This window comes from Diabrotica undecimpunctata, chromosome 1, assembly GCF_040954645.1.
Source record: "Diabrotica undecimpunctata isolate CICGRU chromosome 1, icDiaUnde3, whole genome shotgun sequence".
Lineage (NCBI taxonomy): Eukaryota > Metazoa > Arthropoda > Insecta > Coleoptera > Chrysomelidae > Diabrotica > Diabrotica undecimpunctata.
In genome coordinates, this window is record NC_092803.1 from 65,734,991 (window position 1) to 65,751,348 (window position 16,358).

Consider the following 16,358-nt stretch of genomic DNA (forward strand, 5'->3'; position numbering starts at 1 on the left):
TCGTTAAAGAAGGACAAAAGGGCTTAAAAAAGGATGTTGTCTATCTCCGACCTTATTTAAAATATATATTCAATAATCGCTAGAGCAGTGGAGGAAACAAATATCCGGAATGGAAATAGACATAGGCGGTGGTAAATGTCTAACAACTTTATTTTTCGCAAATGGTCAGGTAGTCGTAGCGAATGATGAGGAAGATATGGACTACATGTTTAGAAAACTAAAGAAAGAATATGAAAAATGGGGCCTCAATATGAATATGTCAAAGACAGAGTATCTTAAAATAGGAGATGACGAAGAAGATCCAGAGCTAGAAATTAGAAACACAAAAACATGCAATGAATATAAATATCTCGGAACTATAATACATATCTAAAGAAGGCAATATCTCGGAACTATAATACATATCTAAAGAAGGCACTACCAAAAGAAACATCGAAAACAGAACGCAGCAGGGAAAAAAAAGCGGTAAACATTCTAAACTCTCTACTATGGTCTAAAAATATTAGACAAGAAATGAAATTGAGAATCTATCGAACCTTGGTAAAGCCTATTATGACTTATGGGGCAGAAGTTTGGCAGATCACGAAAAAAGATATAAAAAGAATAGAAGTAGTAGAAACGGATTTTCTAAGGAGAGCGTGTGGTGTATCCAAAAAAGATCATATCAGGAATAAAGATATTAGAAGAAAGACAAATACTGTATATTCCAGTGTAGACAGAATTGAAATGAGACAACTAGTGTGGTATGGTCACGTGAAGCGAATGAATGAAGATAGAGGTACAAAGAAAGCTTTAAATTACATACCACAACAAAGAAGAAGAAGGGGAAGGCCTTCAGTTGCCTGGGAAGAAAATGTACGGCACATAATGAAAGATAGAGCCATCAAAGAAGACGAGTGGATGGACAGCAAACGATGGCGGTCGAAATGCGAGAAACGGCAGAGGCTGTATGAACCTCACTTATATATTATATAATTATTATATTATATAATTTGTATAATTCATCATTAGTACTCCTTATTCAAACATAATCTGATTATATATATATATATATATATATATATATATATATATATATATATATATATATATATATATATATATATATTTATATTGTGACGATTAGGGTTTATAGAAAATAATTTATAAGTTATATACTACATAATATTAGATATTTGGTTGTTTTAAATAAGTTATATACTAGAGAATTTAATAAAAATATATTTATGTGAGGGCATTTTTAATAAATTAGCATAATAATTGTAAAAAGTTGTATTTTAATATTGTAAATATATATAAGTGAGCCATGTGCTTAGGCAACCAAAAATACTCTCGGAGATTGACAGATATTTATACTCTGAAGTGACGTTTAAGAATATTTACAAATATAAAGTGGGCTATAATAATATATTGTTTGAAATGTGTATTTTATTAAATTAGAATGTTAAGTTACTAATTTAATTATATATTCTGATCTGAAAAGCCTAAATGTAAACAAAATTATTAATAGAAAAGAATGGAATTCTCTGGATCTCCGGAGATGGCCATGTTTGCGAAATGGTTTGTTCCAGAAAATTCAGACAAGTAGTTAATAGAACTGAATAGAACATGATATCTTACGAGATGGTTCTAGAAATCCAAAAAACATATAAATACCCGTGATTTGGATTCAAGATGGCAGTTTTGGCAGTTTTTGGAAGTTTTTAGTCAGAAGTCAGGCCAGTTTATTATGAAAGTTATTAGACACATTTAGTGAAGTAAATTGTTCAGAATTTTCAAGAAGTCAGTCAGAAAAGTTTAGTAAGAAATATGAAAGATTATTTGGAGTCAGAGAATCAGGTACAAATAGTCAAATTGTTTAATATAGTGAGTTAAATGAAGATTAAAAATTATGCATATAATTAATGCACATTTATAATTATACACAAATAATTATTGAAGATTATAAAAGTATATTGGAAGAAATTAAATTATATTGTGGTTGGAGATTAGTATAAATCAACTTATAATAATTGGATATTGGTATATTGAAAAGAAGAATAAATATAAATGCTGTTTGCTGGTTTGGTTGGTGGTGTATAAATGATGGTGAAGAAAACTATATCTTAAATTGGTAGAAGCTGATAATTGGAAAAAGTAATTTCAAAAAAAAAAAAAAACAAGGATAACTGAAGTACGAAGACATTCAGTGGTGATTAGAATCTATATACTTAGTGGAAAACAGTTCATTTAGGCATTCAGTGAAAGAAAGGTACAAAATTTTGTTAATATAATTTAGTTAGTGTCATAACAATTTCAATTTTGAAGATAGTTTGTTTAAATTTTAGATTGTCTATAGAATTTAATTAGTTTTATAAGAATATCAGTTTAAAGATAGTTTATTTTAAATTTACATTGACTAGGTTAGATATATATGTGTGTTTCATAATAGTTATAATAAAGATAATTTAAAAAAGTACTTACAAGCTAATTCTTTGAGAACCGCGATAAAAACCCTATATATTATATTATTAAAAATACTCATTGCTCATCATTCAAACAAAAAACACATCATAACAATTTGGCGCCCAACGTGGGGCTCTCTATTTAAAAGAATTAGTTTGGGAAGATAAGTGCTCTCATATAATTAAATTAATTATCAGTAGAAAGGAAAAATAATAGATTTTATTATTAATTATATTTGAACAAGTAAAGTCTCAAAATGTCTCAAGGAAAGAAAGGTACAAGAAGCAAAAAGAATGAAGAAGATGTGGAAGTAGAAACACAACCTATACAAGAGGAGAGTTTAGTTCAAGTTCCACAAGATACTGCAGAAATGAATCCAGAAAGAGAGGAAAATGTCAATATGGCAGCTTTGATGTCATTAATGATGCAGATGAACAAGACAATAGAAGAGAATTCAAAAGAAATCAAAGAAGACATAAAAAAATTGGAAGAGAATTCAAAAGAAGTCAAAGAAGACATAAAAAAATTGGAAGAGAATTCAAAAGAAGTCAAAGAAGACATGAAAAAAATAGAACAAAAAATGGAACAGAATTTACAAGAAGTCAAAGAAGACATGAAAAAAATGGAACAGAAATTGGAAGAGAATTATAGAAAATTAGAAAAGAAAATAGAAGATAATAATAATAAAATTGTAAAACAAATGGAAAAACAAATGGATAAAAAACTTGAAGCTGCAGAGAAAAAAGTAGCAAATGAAATAAAAAGTATACGGAATGACTACAAGAAAAGGATAGACAATGAGAGGACAGAAGTAAAGAGGATTATTCAAGATAATAAAATAGATATAGAACAGAAAATAGAGTTACAGAAATGTAACTTAGAAGTAAAAATTAACGAAGACAGGAGAAACACAGAAGAAAAATTAGACGATATACAACAAAATATCCAAATAAATAGTAATCAAATAAGAAATGTGGAACAGAGAATAGATGATATTTCACAAATGAGAGACATAGGGAGACCTTACTTAAATTTAACAAATGAGACTGGGATTAAATTCTCTGGTAATATAAAAAATTTGCATCCTAGAGTATACATAAATAGTTTAAAACATAAATTAAGATTTGTGAATAATATTAATGATATTAAAGATTATATTAGAATGACATTAAATGACAATGCAGCAACTTGGTTTGCTAGTATTGAGAATGATTTAGATAATTTTCAAACATTTGAAAATAAATTTTTAAATTATTATTGGGGTGAATTAGAGCAAGCCAAGTTTAGAGAAATTCTATATTTTGGAAAGTATAATCAAAATTTAAAATCAAATATGGTAGATTATGCATTGAAATTGATAACAGTTGCAAAATATTTAGAACCACCACTTAGAGAGGATGAAACAGTCTTAAATGTATCTAGACATTTTGATGCTGATGTTGTGCAAACCGTAACTGTACAAAATATTCAAACAATAGATAGTTTTATTAATTTTATTCAAAGAATACAAAGAGGCAATATGACAAGTAATAATAATAACAGAAAAAACAATAGTAACTTTCAATATAATAGAAATGATAATCAACAATATAGACAATCATATAATAATTATAGATATGTTGATAGTTTACAAAATTTTAATAATAATAATAGTAATCAAAATAGACAGAATTTTAATAACAATACTAGTTATAATAGACAACATTTTAATAACAGTACTAATAATAATAAACAAGATTTTAACAATAGAAGAAATACAGAGCGACCTAACTATAACAGACAGGTAAATTGTGTTCGAAGGAATAGAAGCTGCGAAGACAGGGAACGAAATAGTACAAGGCAAGAAAATGTGAGTAGAAGTCATAGTAGGGAAAGACATAGGACATCAGATCCAAGTGGTCAGATACAATCTGACAATTCTAATAATCAAAATTTTGTGCAGTTAACTTTCTGAATTACAAGTTAGGCCATTGCTATTATGAAAAACCTTCTGAATTTATTTCTTTAGATGAAGATAAAATTATTGAATCTATTAATTTAATTTATATAAATGCTTTGGCCAAAAATAAAATGATTAAGATTATGATAGATACTGGTTCAGAAAGTACTTTAGTCTCGGAGAATTTTATTTTTAATACATTAAAACTATCAGATATAATAAAGATTCCAAAAATTAAAATTATTGGTGCAAATAATAAGAAGTTGGGTGAAATTGATAAACTAGCCAATTTTAAAATTAATATTCTTAATAAAGAAATTAATATGCAAGGATTTATTGTCAAGGATTTATGTGTTGATATATTAATGGGAAATGATGAATTGGAAAAGAAGAAAGTAAAGATAGATTTTGAAGAAAAAATGGTAACTTTGGAAGGGCAAATAATTAAATTTATGCAGAAAGATGAGGTAGAAGAAGGAATAAGAGTTGATAGGATATTATTAAAAGAAAATAATGATGTTTATGAAGAAGAAATGTATTTTGATGATAGGGAAATGTCCCAAAAGAATGTAAAGAATAATTATTGTAGTGAATATTTAAGGAATGGAAATTTTAAGCAGATGGATGCCTACGAGGCGGAGTGCGTAAAATTGGAAGCAAGGAATAATGAGTACATATTGAAGAATAATGTTATTTGTAAAGAAGAAGATATGATGAAAGTTTTAAATTGCCCTGAAGAATATAAATCAATAGTCATTTCCATATTGCAGCAACACAAGGGACTTGTCAATAAAGAAAATAGAATTGCACAGAATTATATCCATAGTATAAGAGTTAAGGAGGAAAAAGATTTTAAAACAAAATCATACCCAATACCATATAAATACAGAGAAGAAGTAAACAAAACAATTAATAAGATGTTAGAAGATGGGATCATTGAGAAGGCAGACACACGTTTTATTAACCCCATAGTAGTAGTACGAAAAAGATCAGGTGAAATCAGGTTATGTTTGGATGCAAGAAATATTAACAAGATTACTGAAAAGCAATTTGAAGCACCAATGAGTATAGATGGAATATTAGGAAGAATTACAGGAATGTCATTTTTCACTAAAATCGATTTACAGCATAGTTTCTGGTTAATACCTCTAGAAAGAAAAAGTAGACAGTATACAGGATTTCAGATAGATGGAGTAGTATATCAATTCAAAGTAGTACCATTTGGACTTCAATCATCTTGCAGTGCTCTATGTAGATGTCTTCATGATATTTTGGATCAATATGAACATTTTGTAATTCACTACATTGATGATATATTAATTTTTTCTAAAACGGCTGAAGATCATGAGAAACACCTAAAAATTATAATAAATAGATTAGACAAAGTTGGACTAAAAATAAATCAAGAAAAATGTACATTTTTTCAAAAAGAAGTCATATATCTAGGTTATAAACTTAACACTAAGGGAATCGAAATGGATCCAGAACGGACACAAGTCATTCAGGAATATAAAACACCACACAATTTAAGAACTTTAAGAGGATTTATTGGAATAATTAATTATTATAAAAGGATGATACCAGATCTAAGTATAAAAGAAATTCCATTACTTGAACTACTGAGAAAAGGTGTGAAATGGAGATGGGATCAGAGAAGAGAACTAGCATTCCAAGAGATTAAAAACATTTTTCTGTCAAATTTGAAAATATACTATCCTGACTACACACAGCCATTCATATTGAGAACAGATGCATCAATAGAGAGATTATCAGGGGTATTATTACAAATACATGATGGGGTCGAATACCCAATACAATTCATTTCAAGAATTACAAAGCCACATGAAAAGGGTTACTCAGTTTCAGAATTAGAACTAGCAAGTATAATACACTGTGTCACAAAATTAAGATTTTATTTGTTGGGTAATGAATTTACTATAGAAACAGATCACCAAGCTTTAACGTCTATATTAAATAACAAATATGGAAACAGTAGAATACATCGGTGGAGTCTAATACTTAGTGAATACTGCTTTGAAATCAAATACATTTCTGGAAAATCCAATATAGTGGCAGATGCTTTATCAAGGTTAGAAAATACACCACAAAAAGGGCAGCGAACAATAAAAATTGGATTAAATCAATTAGTAGAAAGTACTGGATTATATTCTAAAGAAGAAATTATAAGAGATCAGATCAATTTGAGTGAAAAACAAAAAGTCCTTAGGAAAGATGGGGTATATTATAAAATAATAAATGGCATAGAAGTATATGTAATAACTAGAACTTTAGCAAAGAAAATATTGAAAAATTTACATAACAATTATATGCATATTGGTTCAAGAAAGCTATGGATGCTATTTAGGGACAATTATTTTGCAAAGAATGACATAAGTATAGCAAAGGAAATTACTACCCAATGCCCAATATGTCAACTAAACAAAGAAAAGAATTTCAAAAACCAGAACACATATAAATCTAATGTTGTATATGAAAAACTAAATACAGTTTCCATGGATTTTATTTCAAATTTAGTTCTCAGTCCAACAGGAAAAAAGCATATACTAGTGATAGTTGATTTATATACCAAATTTATTAAACTATATCCCTGCTCTAGAACAAATGTTAAAACATTAAAATTATATATTAATCAATTTTTCGAAGAAATAGGACCGTTTAGAAATTGCATAATAGATAATGCTACATATTTTAACAACCAAAAATTTCGGACATTTTGTGAGAAAAAGGGAATCAACATTCATTTTACAAGTATCAGACATCCTCAGGCAAATCCTGCAGAAAGATATATTAAAGAAGTTATAAAATATTTAAGGATACTGTGCCAAAATCAACACGAAACTTGGCAGCAACATATACCACAAGTAGAGTATTTTTTAAATAATACACATAATTTGAATACAGAGGAAGTACCAGAATATTTAATGTTTGGCCATATAGGAAACAGAAAGTGGATTAGTGAATATAATCAGGATATGTTAGAACAAGTAATGCAGAAAGTGAATAACCGAATTAGTAGGAAAGCTGAAAAATATATCAGAAGACAAAATCGAAATATAAAAAAACCAATCACATTTCAAAAAGGAGACCTAGTGTTAATTCGTTCACTTAGAAAAAGTAATGTTAAAGAAAACCGTTGTAAGAAATTACAACCAATGTTTGAAGGTCCATATACAATTGAAAATCAGAATGGACTAAATAGTTATGTGTTAATAGATGCAGAGAACAGACTAAGAGGCATATTTCATATCAACGACATTTTTCAATATCATGAAGAGATTGAATAATGATTTCTATACCTTTAACACAAATATAATAACACTAATAACTTACTGATGTGTCCATTTTGTTCAATAGACTTGATTTGTTAAATGGTAGATGGTAGATTTCATTATTTTGAATCAATTTGACATCGTACTTGTTGAATTTTGTATATATGGAAATTAATTTGTACCCTAAAAATCATAATTTGGGGTTAGACACAAAATTCGATACTATAATTGCTATAAAAATGTCTTTCTAATATAATAAAGTGAAAAAACTTACCAATTTATATTGATGAAAGTTATTTTGAATGGAAATAATTCCTAGATTTTGTCTATAAATAAACAGAACACAATATCCATTATATTTTTAATTAAGGTTATATTTTATTCTCTCCATTTGACATGACAGTTTGACCATAGAATAGCCGAACTGTGCTCCGTTGTTCTCTGCTTTGACATAGACAGCGAACAGGGATGTATTTAACACACTTTAAATAATAAAAAAAAATTGAATTATTAATTTATTAAATTTAATAAGGTATGAGAAAATTAATATTTAAAAAAATAATAAGTAAATTATTTATTTTAAATATTATTTTTGGGGTATTGTGACGATTAGGGTTTATAGAAAATAATTTATAAGTTATATACTACATAATATTAGATATTTGGTTGTTTTAAATAAGTTATATACTAGAGAATTTAATAAAAATATATTTATGTGAGGGCATTTTTAATAAATTAGCATAATAATTGTAAAAAGTTGTATTTTAATATTGTAAATATATATAAGTGAGCCATGTGCTTAGGCAACCAAAAATACTCTCGGAGATTGACAGATATTTATACTCTGAAGTGACGTTTAAGAATATTTACAAATATAAAGTGGGTTATAATAATATATTGTTTGAAATGTGTATTTTATTAAATTAGAATGTTAAGTTACTAATTTAATTATATATTCTGATCTGAAAAGCCTAAATGTAAACAAAATTATTAATAGAAAAGAATGGAATTCTCTGGATCTCCGGAGATGGCCATGTTTGCGAAATGGTTTGTTCCAGAAAATTCAGACAAGTAGTTAATAGAACTGAATAGAACATGATATCTTACGAGATGGTTCTAGAAATCCAAAAAACATATAAATACCCGTGATTTGGATTCAAGATGGCAGTTTTGGCAGTTTTTGGAAGTTTTTAGTCAGAAGTCAGGCCAGTTTATTATGAAAGTTATTAGACACATTTAGTGAAGTAAATTGTTCAGAATTTTCAAGAAGTCAGTCAGAAAAGTTTAGTAAGAAATATGAAAGATTATTTGGAGTCAGAGAATCAGGTACAAATAGTCAAATTGTTTAATATAGTGAGTTAAATGAAGATTAAAAATTATGCATATAATTAATGCACATTTATAATTATACACAAATAATTATTGAAGATTATAAAAGTATATTGGAAGAAATTAAATTATATTGTGGTTGGAGATTAGTATAAATCAACTTATAATAATTGGATATTGGTATATTGAAAAGAAGAATAAATATAAATGCTGTTTGCTGGTTTGGTTGGTGGTGTATAAATGATGGTGAAGAAAACTATTTGGAAAAAGTAATTTCAAAAAAAAAAAAAAACAAGGATAACTGAAGTACGAAGACATTCAGTGGTGATTAGAATCTATATACTTAGTGGAAAACAGTTCATTTAGGCATTCAGTGAAAGAAAGGTACAAAATTTTGTTAATATAATTTAGTTAGTGTCATAACAATTTCAATTTTGAAGATAGTTTGTTTAAATTTTAGATTGTCTATAGAATTTAATTAGTTTTATAAGAATATCAGTTTAAAGATAGTTTATTTTAAATTTACATTGACTAGGTTAGATATATATGTGTGTTTCATAATAGTTATAATAAAGATAATTTAAAAAAGTACTTACAAGCTAATTCTTTGAGAACCGCGATAAAAACCCTATATATTATATTATTAAAAATACTCATTGCTCATCATTCAAACAAAAAACACATCATAACAATATATATATATATATATATATATATATATATATATATATATATATATATATATATATATATATCTGACTATCCATATGGCACCCATACATTTCCAAATTTTCATATGATATGACACCCACCTACTTTTGGTACCCGTATATCGGGTGCCGAAAGTTTTTTGTGTTGAAAAGCTAGAAAATCATAATATTTAGGCAACAAACACAGTTTTAGGGGGGTGCCAAATTAATAGTAAAATAAAAATTTGGGTGTATTTGTAGTTACATTTTTTTCCGCAAATGTCTCTAGTATCGCCGCGTATATTTCAAAGTATACATTCTACGACATTTGATCGTACATTCGGCACCCCGTAATTTGTCAACCCTGCAATTCGAAAAAGTCTTATTACAGAAGTTGTGCTGTTGTGAATAGTTACTTTTATTGATACTCGTGTTGATAAATAAATTGTGATGAATTCTTCGCGCGCCCAGAAAATGTTGGAATTAGCGGGTAAGTACAAAGAATATATTTTTTGTAATATGCATATTTTCAATAATTTTCCTTTTCTTAAATTAAAAATACAATCGAACTATTTTGAACTTAATTTTTTTTTATTTTATATTTTCAAGAAATTGCTGCGTTTATATTATATGCTAGGTAAATATTTGTTCTATATCTCATTTTTATAAATCAAATATTAATATAAAGTTAAATTTAAAAAATATACTTAAGTCCCGTACACCCAGAATTCATGTTCTGGTTTATGCTTTTGGATCTAAATATTTACAAGCGCTTATTCATACTACTGTACAATAAAAAACCATTATACTCATTATTACTTTAATTGCGGCAAAAAATATTATATTTGTATATACAAATGAATTTATACCATTTTCGTGTCTAAAGCCCAAATTTACAATAAAACTGCAATAATAAAATACCTAGAATTAACATTGATGTTATTTTAATAATAAACCTATGAATTCTTAAGAGTTCCGGTTTACCTTCAAATAAAAAACAGCGATTTTTTCAACAATTGACAAAAAAAAACAATCTTATATATGCAATAGTTATTTTAAATAACAGTAATAGATTATGAGGTAAAGAATTTACCGTTTTATTAAAACAGTAACGGTATAGGGTAAGAAGAAAGCGAAAGCGCTATTTTCACGAATATCGTTCATGTTAATTTCAAAAGACTATCAAACGCTCTTTTGTAATCGATTAGAATAATTTTTATAAGTTAAATTATTTCTATGAAATTTATTTATTTTAAACTAATTACTATAAATCATATAATGATATTTATGATGTACCGTTCAAATTAATATTAATAAAACTAAAGAAATGTTGACTTTGTTTAGTTAATTCGACAAAATGAATTTTACATAAATTCGATTAATTCAGCTGTAATCACTTATTGAAAGAATATTTTAGATACATCAAGGAACGAATAGAAAGCACTTGGTTACGTTCAATTAGCTTATTAAAAACCTTTATTTCGACTTATTAGGGCCTCTTAGTGGGGTGATACACGATGAGAATTTTTGCGATCTTTTTGGGATTTCCTAGTAGGTATAAAGCGCGCTATCTTTTTCTAACGCCAGTGTAAGATGGCTTAAAAAAAGATAGCGGAGCATTGGGAATTTTTCTATTCTGACAAAATTGTCAACGTGTGTCCCGGGACTTAATAGCATTCTTGTAATTTATATAGTTTTTGTTTCAGTTTGTCTAATAAGCTTGCTATAAAATAATTAAAGAATAATAAGGAAGTTAGGTCAACATTCATAAAATTAAAACAATTAAAAAATCACTGCAGCTTATTACAGCAACTATACTTTAAAAAAGATATTGATCAACAACAAATTAGGAAATAAAGATAAAATATTAAAAGCGGAATCTATAAAATAATCTGCAATTCTTCTGACTCTTTATATATGTATATATCGCGAAAACCGTACGTAACTTTGAATTTAGATTTAAGGAGCATTTAAATTCTTTGCGGTTACATAAAACAAATTATAACGTAGCGAAACATATGTTCAAAAACAAACACACCATTTTCCATAGACAATTTAAAAGTGATACATATGGTCAATAACGGCTTAAAACTAGATCTTTTAAAAACCTTTGAAAGCCATAAAGCAATTAGACAAGGGAAACCCCTTATGAATGAATTGTATTGCCTTATTTTCGTCGCCACTTTAAAGTTGTCTACCTGCCCTTTGATGTAAATAAAAAATACCCCTCCCCGCACTATTTGTTCTTCTCTTTTGTTGTGGCTGTATATTATTTTGGAATAATATTAACTTGTTTAGCTAAGCTCCTTATTATACATCTGAAGTTAACTTAAGAAGCCGAAATATATATTAAGTTATTTAATAAACTATTTGAAAGTAACTAAGTGGCCATATATTAAAAAAGCAGCTATAGAAATAATAGAAACCTATATATTATTTGATCAGACTTTAAACAATTACACAACGTATCGAAATAATTTTTGCTAAATAAAGGAAAATGACATGTAGTAACGATAGAAGAAAATTTATTATTTTTGACATGTAAAAGATAATTTAAAAAATAATACTATGTGAAATAACGAACATTTCCATTAGTGAAAATTCAAAAATATTATATCTAACACATAGACTTATTTATATATAACAAGTTTATAAATATTATTATGATATGCTTTTTCACAATAAAAAAAATAGTTGGTCCAATTACTTGGGATAGACATTTTTGAAACACAATACACAATTTCTGGATAGATTCCTTTCTTTAATTAGAGTTTAATATAAATAGTACGTAAAAATCTTCATTGACGGATATTTTACAGGCTACGAATTTGAGTCATTCAAAAATTTTACCTACTTACTGTAATAAATATTAAGATTACATATTTCTACCCTTAAAAGGTTTTTATTTGACCAGCGCTTTGTGTACTGAATCTTAGGAACAGGGTTTTCCCGAAAATTACCTAAGCAATAATGCAACTCAAGCTATGTAACGCACGCACGATAGGCCATTTATTAGTGACTAGGAAGGCTATATCAAAGCTCCGAAATAAAACGAAACTATAAATAGTACATGTGATTAGACTATTAAGTTTCCGCGTTACAAATTTATCATTTAGTATTTAATTTAAATTAAATTTCTTAACGTAAGAATTTTATTTCAAATATTTCACTTATGGTGACTTAAAAGGAGTTACTAACTTTGCTTATTTTTATTATGGCATCATAAACTAATTATGAATTATATTTATAAGTACATAACTGATTTATCGAGCTACAAGACAGTCATTTTAGTATAATTTATAAAGTATAAATTAATCGTAGCTATTTCTTAATATAAGTTCAGAATTTATTCTAGTAGGGTTTTTAATAAAACAAAACTCGCCAAAATAGAACCGATTGTATTATTCAGTTTTTTGTTGCCTTGTTTATCACCATGTATTAATTTTTGTTTAGGTGTACAATTCACTTCTAATTGTCCAAAAAAAGAACATAAGGTTTGTTGATGTTTTACCTTTACGAGATCTATAATATGTAATATATTTTTGGTAAATTTTAGGGCTTTACACCAACAATAAATTCACGAAGAAATTCATGAATTTATTCATCAATTTCTGTGTCAATAAATTCGTGAATTTCTTGGATGTAAAAGTTTCTTTGACTTCAAATAAATTTTTACATCAAGTGTCATTATTTCAGTAGTACCAATGGTTTTATTATTGGATGTTATTTATTGTTGTTTGTTTGAATAAAGATATTTTGGATTTGGAAATATAATCAGAAAACAATATCGTTTTAAAAAGAAAATAGTGATTAAGATTGTACAAAAAATTATGCTGAATTTGGTAAAGAGTAAGAGCTTGAACAAGAGGTAAAAATTAGTGGAAATTACATGTAATTAGTGAAAACTGTTGATTTTGGACACAGAAGATAATTTCAAATAACTTTAATAAGGACAACAGAGCTAAAGAAACAGAAAAAGCGGTAATTTTATTTTTTTGTATGATAGAACAAGAAAATCTAGCATTCATTACATACTAAAAATTAACTGCTGTTAGCAGAAATGTTAATCAATTCATTGTGACTTTTAGAATGATGAAAGCCTTTATTTAAATACAATACCTGCCTGCACCAAGTCGAAGTAAAGAAGAAAGAAAGGTACAATACTTTTTATAATCTTTTAACCACTATTCATAATATATTCTCAAGAGATACCTAATAAAAGGGTATGTTTATTGTTAGAATATTGAGATGTGTACAATTCTAATCAAAAAAAGAAGTTGTAAAGAAATGAATACTTAAAAACAAATAAAAAATGGAAATAACCAGTAATACTTTACCACTAGTTTGTGAGCTGATTATTTACAATTTTAATAATTTGTCTAACATATTACAATTTGCTTTATTGAATAGTAGGGTAGGGTAGGACTAAACTAAATATATAAAAATACAATCATTTTTAAATATAATATAATTTAAATGGTAAATGAAGAATCATAATAACAGGAATAAAAGCTAGTTTTAATATTTGTTATACACAAACAACTATTTTTTTCTAAATAAAAAATCGTATTTATAGATTTTATTCGTAGGATATGGAATCCTGCATTTTTAAAGAAAGATAGTCAACTTTGGAAGGAAACTATAAATAATAAAGTATAAGAGTAAGAAGAATTAATAGGAAAGAATAAAATTAGTAGCAGGCCAAAGTCTTCATGTAGAAAAAGCGGAGAAGAGAACACAACAGAAACATGTCAGAGAAATGGAACTGGCAGAAGACATGAATTAAAAAGAAATAGATTTATTAGGTTTAAAAATTAGATTATTCAAAGAAAAATTTAATAAAAAATTTATAAAGAAATTATATGTATATTAATGATCCTTCTGAGGTTTTCCCATAACAAAAATATTTTATAGGGCTCTCAAACATCTTCAACTTAAGTTCAATAATGTCTTTATTTAGCAATTCATCTTCAAAATTGTCTCCACTTTGATTTTTCAATTGAATCATTTCAATTGTACAGCCACTTCCATTGACTAAAATGGGAAACTTTCTTCTTCCATACACATTTTGTTACATATCTGGAATTCATTATACAAAATTTCAGGATGTCTTAGTGAATTGTTTCAGTGGACTTCTGAATGTGAATTTAAAACGTTATCAATAATATAGAATAATCCATATCTGGTTCTAAAAATAGATCAATGGACTCGATGCAAAGTTAATTTAACAATCCTATCAATAATACAGAATTATCCATACCGGTTCCATCCCATACTGGGTTCAAAAAGAAAATATATCCAGCGAGTATCAGAATTTAAAATCAATCTTTGATGTATTTAGAGCATTTATTGTAAATTTTTAGAATTCCATGATACATCCTTGATATTATTTGGATAATTAATGATTTATAACTCTTTTTTTGCAAGTTGCTGTTTTTGAGAATCATGAGTCGAATATGAAAACCTAGCTACTATCTCCATACTTTTCATTTTGCAATCTTATAATACTTGGCATCTCAAAGAAAACCATCCTTTCCTGTTTCAGAAATCAATAGCACCCATATTTCTTGGAAAACATTGTTTAATCAATTTTTAAACTTTCAAGATGATAAAAACATTTACCTAATGACTAGACCAAGTAAAAGATAGGAGTGAAGAAAAAGGTAGAATTATATAATCTTTTATTAACAAATATTTAGGTACTATATACAAGGTGGTTCAGAATTATGTACATTAATTTCTAGAGCTCATAGTACATCCAAAAATAAGGGTACTTCTTTATGTACACTTTTTTATAAAACTGAATAATAAGGGAGATACAACCCTTTAAAGGGGTGAATTGAAATTCTTATTTTTTCAAATATCTTCCAAACGGTTTTGAATACGGAGTTCATATTTTGGGAGTGATTATAAGACATTAATTAATTTCATGTCACCACCTACCACATCCGATATTAATACAGGGTAGTTTTGGAGGGTAAGTGGGGGTTATTGCGTCACGTTTTTTAATTTTTACATATTTTAAAAATTGTTTCCTTAGACTTTTCTACGCAAAAAAGGTGATCTTGTAATATTTCGATAGATATCACCGTTTTCGATTTATTTAAACTCGAAGGTAGGTATACATGTATTTTATTGTAATTGTTACATTTCTTAATATTCATCAAGTATGCTTTGGAATTGACACTTGTGTTAGCAATAATATTACAAATTAATGGAAAACTTAATTAATACTTAACCTTTAATTAATGGCGAAAATAATATTTCACAACAACTGTTCAAAATGTCCTCCATTTTGTTGAATACATAATCTTATTCTTTTATTTAGCGAATGCATTAAACCATTTAATATTACTGGATCGTTTTGTAAATCGGTAAATACTTGTTCAATTTTGTGTCTTAACTCATTTACTGTATTAATTGGAGTGTTATACACTTTTGATTTCAAATAACTCCATACTGTAAAGTCCATTGGATTAAGATCACAACTACGAGCAGGCCAATGAATCGGTGCATCCGCACCCCGGCCTATCCACCTATCAGGGAAATGTTCATGTAACCACCTTCTACAAATTCTTGTGTAATGTGGTGTATCACCATCATGCATGAAAAACATGTTTCTTCGTATTTGTAATGGAATATCTTCCAAAATATCATGTATATAAT

The 16,358-nt window shown here is 27.2% G+C and overlaps 1 protein-coding gene and 1 long non-coding RNA gene across 3 annotated transcripts in view; one reads left to right on the forward strand and one right to left on the reverse strand.

Annotated features, from left to right (window-relative positions):
- LOC140450238 (uncharacterized) overlaps positions 1-16,358 on the reverse strand; it is a 498,980-nt gene that overhangs the window by 164,795 nt on the left and 317,827 nt on the right. The gene's annotated exons all lie outside the window — the stretch shown is intronic.
- Positions 13,254-14,550, forward strand: LOC140439065 (uncharacterized). 2 transcript variants are annotated; one of them, XR_011950591.1, is made up of 3 exons: positions 13,254-13,673; positions 13,781-13,847; positions 14,282-14,550. It is a non-coding gene; the product is annotated as an uncharacterized lncRNA (long non-coding RNA). The 2 variants fall into 2 exon arrangements; XR_011950590.1 differs by lacking the exon at positions 13,254-13,673 and having other exon boundaries at positions 13,680-13,847.